This window comes from Schistocerca piceifrons, chromosome 6, assembly GCF_021461385.2.
Source record: "Schistocerca piceifrons isolate TAMUIC-IGC-003096 chromosome 6, iqSchPice1.1, whole genome shotgun sequence".
Classification (NCBI taxonomy): domain Eukaryota; kingdom Metazoa; phylum Arthropoda; class Insecta; order Orthoptera; family Acrididae; genus Schistocerca; species Schistocerca piceifrons.
In genome coordinates this window covers 544,481,056-544,489,354 of record NC_060143.1, presented here as the reverse complement: position 1 = coordinate 544,489,354, position 8,299 = coordinate 544,481,056, and positions in this window count along the sequence as shown.

Here is an 8,299-nt window from a genome sequence, read left to right as displayed (position 1 = left end):
TCTGACTTTTTGCACCAGGTCCATAGTTCGATGGATGTTCTCCATTACAGCACCATGAACTTTCCTCCTAGTTTCCGTCCAGTTAAAGGCAGCCATCCTCATCGTACATGCCATTAAGGTTATTCCCAAAGTTTTATGTTTGTTGTCTTGTTTTGCCCATGCCAGTCGAAGGTGATCTAGGCCCAATCAGCTATCGGGGCTGTCAAGATATTGGAAGAAAAGACGCCAGTGAAGTTGTTGCCTTTTTAATTCGCTTTGTGACAGAATTACTGTCCGAGAAAGTCAGACATCTCGAAGCTTTTGTGACCCTTGCTCAGGGTAGAAAAAGAGTTATTCTCTGTTAAGATATCTTAAGTATCTTGCGAGTGAACTGAAACTTTTGGAGACAATGAAAGTAACTTCGCACTTTTATGGAGTGTGATAAGAATATGACACAGATTAACACATAAGCAGTAGCATGAGTTCCAATGGAATGGGTGTGGATCGTGGTTGAACTTCGATGTAAATCTAAGCTTCTTGACATTGTGGTGGTCAGTCAAGATATGACATACATTTGGGAGTCATTTCTGGAAAATAAATATTTGAGGAAGTGCCCTTTTCCAACATAGCCCATCAGAGAGGTAATCGTCACAAGAAAACGACATTGCCTCATTCAACATTGACTAACCTATATTGGAGCTTGGATTTTATCGGTGGGGAAAGTCTCATAGCGACTTCATGAGCAGCAGCCTGGAGGATATCCTTCACGAGGTTACAGAGCTAAAATATAAAAATGTAATAAAATCTTTTTAGAATAATTTTATATAACGCTGATAATCATAATAATAATAGAAGTAATAGTAATAATAATAATAGAAGTGATAGTAATAGTAATAATAATAATCCCCGTGGAGGCCCGGGAAAAGAATAGGCCTCCGGTATGTTCTGCCAGTCGTAAAAGGCGACGAAAAGAACAAACCACTAATAGGGCTAACCCCCCTTTTAGTGTGATTAGTTGGTTCAGGACAGAACTAAAGAAGCCTCGGACAAACGCCGTCATGGTCGGGGACGACGCTTGAACCCTATGCCCGCCCACAATGGTAACGACACTGCTAGCCAACTGGAAAATGATTTAAATCCAAATAGAGGTGTTTTGCAGGATATGCTTCCTGCAACCACCCTAGAAGGAAAACAAAGACAGAGGATGAGATGGTCAGATGAAGTTAATCGACACCTCATGTTCTGTTATTACCAAGCAACAAACCTAGGAACCAACACAACTGGATACAGATCACAAGTATACACAACACTTATTACCAGATACCCAGAATTAAAATTTTTAACAGAACAACGACTAGCTGATCAGATCCGTGTAATAATAAAAAATAACAGGATACCCTAGTCAGAATTAGAAAACATCAAACAACAAGTACAACAAATACTGGAACAAAATAATGTGCAATCAGAAGAAGAAGAAAATACAGTAATGGACTCAAACATCCCAGAGCAAACAAACAAAGAACAACACGCACCAATTAAACAATCAGAGGAAAACGAAATCTTAAGACAGCCACCAGAACAAGCACAAATAGAACACAAAGTGACACAGATGTTAGATATAGAAGAAAAATTTCAGCTAACATATATATAATACAAAGACACAAATACAGACATTAGACCATTCTTGCATAAACCACCAAATAACCCACAAGTCGAAACAACAATAAAAACTATCAACACAATCATACACAACAAAATAAATGAAAACACAACTATGGAAGAGTTACAACTACTGGTTTATATAGGAGCACTCACTACACTAAATATACACACTAGGCAGAGATCAGAACCAACCAACACACAGAAGAAACCCACAAAACCAGCATGGCAACACAGGCTACAGATCAAAATAGAAAAACTGAGAAAAGACATCGGACAACTAACACAATTTATAAGAAATGAAATCTCGGAAAGAAAACGAAAAAGGTTAGGTAAAATCTCACAAGAAGCGACAGAGCAATTAGACGAAAAGAAGCAGAAACTACAAGCATTAGCCAAACGACTCAGAAGATACAAAAAAAGTGAAAATAGAAGGAAACAAAACCAAACATTCAACACAAACCAAAAGAAATTTTACCAGACAATAGATAACACACATATTAAAATAAACAATCCACCAAACATAACAGACATGGAACACTTCTGGAGCAACATATGGTCAAACCCGGTACAACATAACAGGCATGCACGGTGGATACAAGCAGAAACAGACACATACAAGATGATACCACAAATGCCTGAAGTGATAATTTTGCAACATGAAGGCACCCAAGCAATTAATTCTACTCACAATTGGAAAGCCCCTGGAAATGATAAAATAGCAAATTTCTGGTTAAAGAAGTTCACCTCAACACATTCACATCTAACTAAATTATTTAACAGTTACATTGCAGACCCATACACATTCCCTGATACACTTACACACGGAATAACATATCTGAAACCTAAAGATCAAGCAGACACAGCGAACCCAGCTAAATATCGCCCCATAACATGCCTACCAACAATATACAAAATATTAACTTCAGTCATTAAACAGAAATTAATGACACATACAACACAGAACAAAATTATAAATGAAGAACAAAAAGGCTGTTGCAAAGGAGCACGAGGATGTAAAGAGCAACTGATAATAGATGCAGAGGTGACATATCAAGCTAAAACTAAACAAAGGTCGCTACACTATGCATACATTGATTACCAAAAAGCTTTTGATAGTGTACCCCACTCATGGTTACTACAAATTTTGGAAATATAAAAAGTAGATCCTAAACTGATACAGTTCCTAAACATAGTAATGAAAAATTGGAAAACCACACTTAATATCCAAACAAATTCAAATAATATCACATCACAGCCAATACAGATTAAGTGTGGAATATACCAAGGAGACTCATTAAGTCCTTTCTGGTTCTGCCTTGCTCTGAACCCACTATCCAACATGCTAAATAATACAAATTATGGATACAATATTACTGGAACATACCCACACAAAATCACACATTTGCTATACATGGATGATCTAAAACTACTGGCAGCAACAAATCAACAACTCAACCAATTACTAAAGATAACAGAAGGATTCAGCAATGATATAAGTATGGCTTTTGGAACAGACAAATGTAAGAAAAATAGCATAGTCAAGGGAAAACACACTAAACAAGAAGATTACATATTGGATAACCACAGCGACTGCATGGAAGTGATGGAAAAAACGGATGCCTATAAATATCTAGGATACAGACAAAAAACAGGAATAGATAATACAAATATTAAAGAAGAACTAAAAGAAAAATATAGACAAAGACTAACAAAAATACTGAAAACAGAATTGACAGCAAGAAACAAGACAAAAGCTATAAATACTTATGCCATACCAATATTGACCTACTCATTTGGAGTAGTGAAATGGAGTGACACAGACCTAGAAGCACTCAATACACTTCCACGATCACAATGCCACAAATATAGAATACATCACATACATTCAGCAACAGAAAGATTCACATTAAGCAGAAAGGAAGGAGGAAGGGGATTTATCGACATAAAAAACCTACATTATGGTCAGGTAGACAATTTGAGAAAATTCTTTCTAGAACGAGCAGAAACTAGCAAAATACACAAGGCAATCACTCATATAAATACATCGGCTACACCACTGCAATTTCATAACCACTTGTACAACCCTTTAGATCACATAACATCAACAGATACGAAGAAAGTAAATTGGAAAAAGAAAACACTTCATGGCAAGCACCCATATCATCTAACACAGCCACACATCGATCAAGACGCATCCAACACATGGCTAAGAAAAGGCAATATATACAGTGAGACAGAAGGATTCATGATTGCAATACAGGATCAAACAATAAACACCAGGTATAACAGCAAGCATATTATTAAAGATCCTAATACCACAACGGATAAATGCAGACTTAGTAAACAACAAATAGAAACAGTAGATCACATCACAAGCGGATGTACAATACTAGCAAATACAGAATACCCCAGAAGACATGACAATGTCGCAAAAATAATACATCAACAGCTTGCCTTACAACATAAACTTTTAAAACAACACGTTCCTACATACAAGTATACACCACAAAATGTACTGGAGAATGATGAATACAAATTATACTGGAACAGAACCATTATAACAGATAAAACAACGCCACATAACAAACCTGACATCATACTCACCAATAAAAAGAAGAAATTAACACAACTAATCGAAATATCCATACCCAATACAATAAATATACAAAAGAAAACAGGAGAAAAAATTGAAAAATACATCCAACTGGCTGAGAAAGTCAAAGACATGCGGCATCAGGATAAAGTTGACATCATACCAATTATACTATCAACTACAGGAGTCATACCACACAATATCCACCAGTACATCAATGCAATACAGCTACATCCAAACATATATATACAACTACAGAAATCCGTAATTATTGATACATGATCAATTACCTGAAAGTTCCTAAATGCAATATAACACATACCGTACAGTTAAAAGGAAGTGACGCTTGATCAAGGTCCGCGTCACTCCATTTTTAACCGGACTTAACGTCTGAGAAAGTGAAGGAGATAATAATAATAAATAATAATAATAATAATTTGTGTTTATGCGTCCTCTGGCAATATCAAACATAAAGCATCAATACATCCAGATTTTGAAGGAGTATTGTAGACCAGAAGCTAAAGTATTTTACACAAACGTTTTGTGTTTGGCTGACAAATGGATGTTGGGACAAAAATGAAATTAAGTTTTATACTATTTACCTTTTATCACATGAAGTGAAAATGGCAAAGAGAACCTGCTTAGTAAGAAGTACCTTTGTGTCAAACACTGTTTTCAATTACAAAATAATCTGACACATTATGTTTAGCAAAAAAAAAAAAAAAAGTAGGGTTTTGCTAGCAATGTCGTGAGTTTCGCTATATACAAGTAGCACATCTTTTCCTTGTAATGCATGACATTATTTTAAATATTATGCCAATAGAACCACAATTGAAATTTTTAAGTAATCAATTTATATTAAATTTGATGTATATAACATGTGTTTCGAAATGACTTTTGTGTTCATTAGTTTAAAATTGCTCTACTGAACAATGTAATAATGTGGACCAAGCACGTTCTTTTCCTGTGCTCTTCACCGCTGTAACTTTTGTGCCTACGCCACACAAGTCAGAAATTCAGATACTATGATTTTAAGTTCCCATCAGTTAAAGTTTCTTAAAGCCATCACAATCGTTTCCTCAGTCTTCGTTACTGACTTTTTCCTTCATTTCCCATGAGAGTTTAAAATCAGTCGAGCAAACTGGCGGCCGTAGTACACTGCATCTTCTCGAAGATATTTCACTAATGTGTAAACATTCGAATGAAATTTTGATATTAACGTATTTATTCTTTCTTTCCATACTTGTAAGACGTTATTAATGTGATATCGTCTTCCACTGCAGTTCCACATCTGTCTTGGCGTATGTTCGTTATCGAGCCTCTGCTCCACAAAATAGTAACAAAAGTTCTGAATCTTTTGGTTTTCAGCCGTACTCTCCTGAATACACAGCCAATCATCATCCATAATGTCCAGGGGAAGATGTGCTATAGCAGAATACGTTCTTATGTGACAGCGTGTTATAACCTGGAACGAGGCCGTAACACTGAACTTGTTTCCACAAACATCAGTTAAAATGATAATTGCAACTAGTTATTTCTGTTCCAGGAAATAAACTGTTTTGCTGTTTGCACTACTGCAACTTCGAAGTCCGTCATCAGAGATGTAGTGTTCCATCCAGGCACGTAACTTTTAATAGTTTTAAGAAAACATTTTTATGTTTCTCGCTTTTATTCGGCAGCAAAGCCCTAAAGAACTGGAATGGTGTTCGCTTCTTCCTAAGAAATGTTAAGGTTGGCGTGGAGTGTAAATAACTGCCCAAACTGCTTCCTGGAACTCTTGAACGTTCCATCCACAAAGAATGATTCGCAGTTTGATAAATACTTTTTTCCTCATTTCGCTGGCAAACACCACTATTCTCTCATTAGGTCCCCTGTCATCATCAGCAAGTAAAAAATTGCTACGACCAGTAAATTATTTTCTTGGGAGAATGTACCTCCAGACTCGACGGTATCTTGTGTAGTTCCCATATATTTTCGCTTTATGGGATGTAGCGATTGTTTCACACTACTGTGTGCTGTTGTAATGATGTTACTAAGTCGTAGCCTCGCTTGAAGAGCAGCACTGCTTCTTCAATGTAAACCGAAGAAACTGTAGCGTCTGTTTATTTTGCCCGCTTTTTTTCGTTGATAAAACGTTGTCGCACACATTTGCTGCTTCGTATGGAATACAAACATGTGTAGCTTCCCCTTAAACTGTGTTATTTTTTGTGGATAGCCCTTCTTTGCATTTATCGTTTTTAAAGTTGCACAACGCCAGTAAGTCACTTCTTGTTTGTTTGCATAGTCCACTATATGTTGACGTCCACTGTATATCATTAAAGGGTTCCCTTTGGTGGTGTTGGTGACTTCCATTATCTCAGCACTAAAACACGGAACACTACTTGCCAGCATAGGTCAACTGCAGTACTGAATTTTGGGAGAAAGCCACGCGCACTACGAACTGGTTCGGGAAATGGGCTTCGGCCTTGCCCTGAATACGTCGCAGGTAGCGGCGGGCAGACCGGTGAATACTACTTTTGAAACACCCTATGCACTACTTACAGTGACCTGGGCTCCGTGCAAATGTCAACACATTCCCTCTCCGTACAAGTGTCACTCCGAGCAAGTGTCGCAAACTCACCACAGCCAGCTGCCACCGGCGCCCACTCAGATGACATGGCGGGGAGAAACTTTCTCCTGTGGCCTACAGTACACGTTGCTGCACTCGCCTTGGGAAGAACAAAATTATTATTATTATCAAGTGAGATTCTGTGTGGAGTTTCATCGATAAATCGAGTGAACACTTAAGAGACAACAGGTGTGTAGCTACTGATTATGCACCATAATATGTAAGGAAAACTGAAGTAAACAATTCGCCATCCGGGTTAAAATTTACATAAAAGTATCTCATTACTACATAACCTCTTAACGATTTTATTTGACGTTTTGGCACTTTGATTGCTCTGATTTTCTTTATCAATGATCATTTTTTATTTGAAATTCAAATACACTCTAACACACACACAAAAAAAACGACGCACCATGAAGGCATCATCTGAATGTAAAGGATATCGGTAGATGCGCATACATATGTAAGTAGGCTGTTTAGGTTTTTATGTTGGTAACGCCACGTAGTGCTCTGTATGAAAATCACTGGCTGTGCTGTGTGCAATCTCTGGCTGGCTGGCATTGTTGGAATATTTGCTATTGTAGTGTTGGGCAGTTGGATGTGAACAGCACGTAGCGTTGTGCAGTTGGAGGTGAGCCGCCAGCATTGGCGAGAGATGTGACAGAATTTTGAGAGCGGACGATCTGGACGTGTGTCCGCCAGAAAAAGGAAATTTGTAAGATTGGATGCCATGAACTGATATATATAATTACTTTTAAACACTATTAAGGTAAATACATTGTTTTTCCTCTATCAAAATCTTTCATTTGCTGACTATGCCTATCAGTAGTTAGTGTAGTTAGTGCCTTCCGTAGTTAGAATCTTTTGTTCAGCTGGCAGTATTGGCGCTCGCTGTATTGCAGTAGTTCGAGTAACGAAGATTTTTGTGAGGCAAATGATTCATGAAAGGTATAGGTTATTGTTAGTCAGGGCCATTCCTTTGCAGGGATTATTGAAAGTCAGATTGCGTTCCGCTAAAAATATTGTGTGTCAGTTTAGTGATGATCAGAATAAGTAAAGAGAGAAATGTTTAGCTCAGCTGTTTGAAAATCAAATAACGTAAGAGGTTTACCAGCACGGTAATTCATAAATTTTTCTAAGAGGATGTTTCACATATAAAGACAGACAAATGATTACAATCTCAGAAAAATTTGGTGATTTACTCAACAGAAAAAGAGCTGGCAAGACCACGAGCTGGCCCACATCTGGCCTTTATGCAAGCATTCATTCGACTTGGCGTTGATTGATGGAGTTGTTGGATGTCCTCCCGAGGGATATTGTGTCAAATTCTGTCCACCTGAAGCTTTAGCTGGTCAAAATCACGAGCTGGATGGAGGGCCCTACCTATAAGCTCCAAAAGTTCTCAATTGGTGAGAGATACGGCGCCCTTGCTGGCCAAGATAGGTTTGGCAGGCACG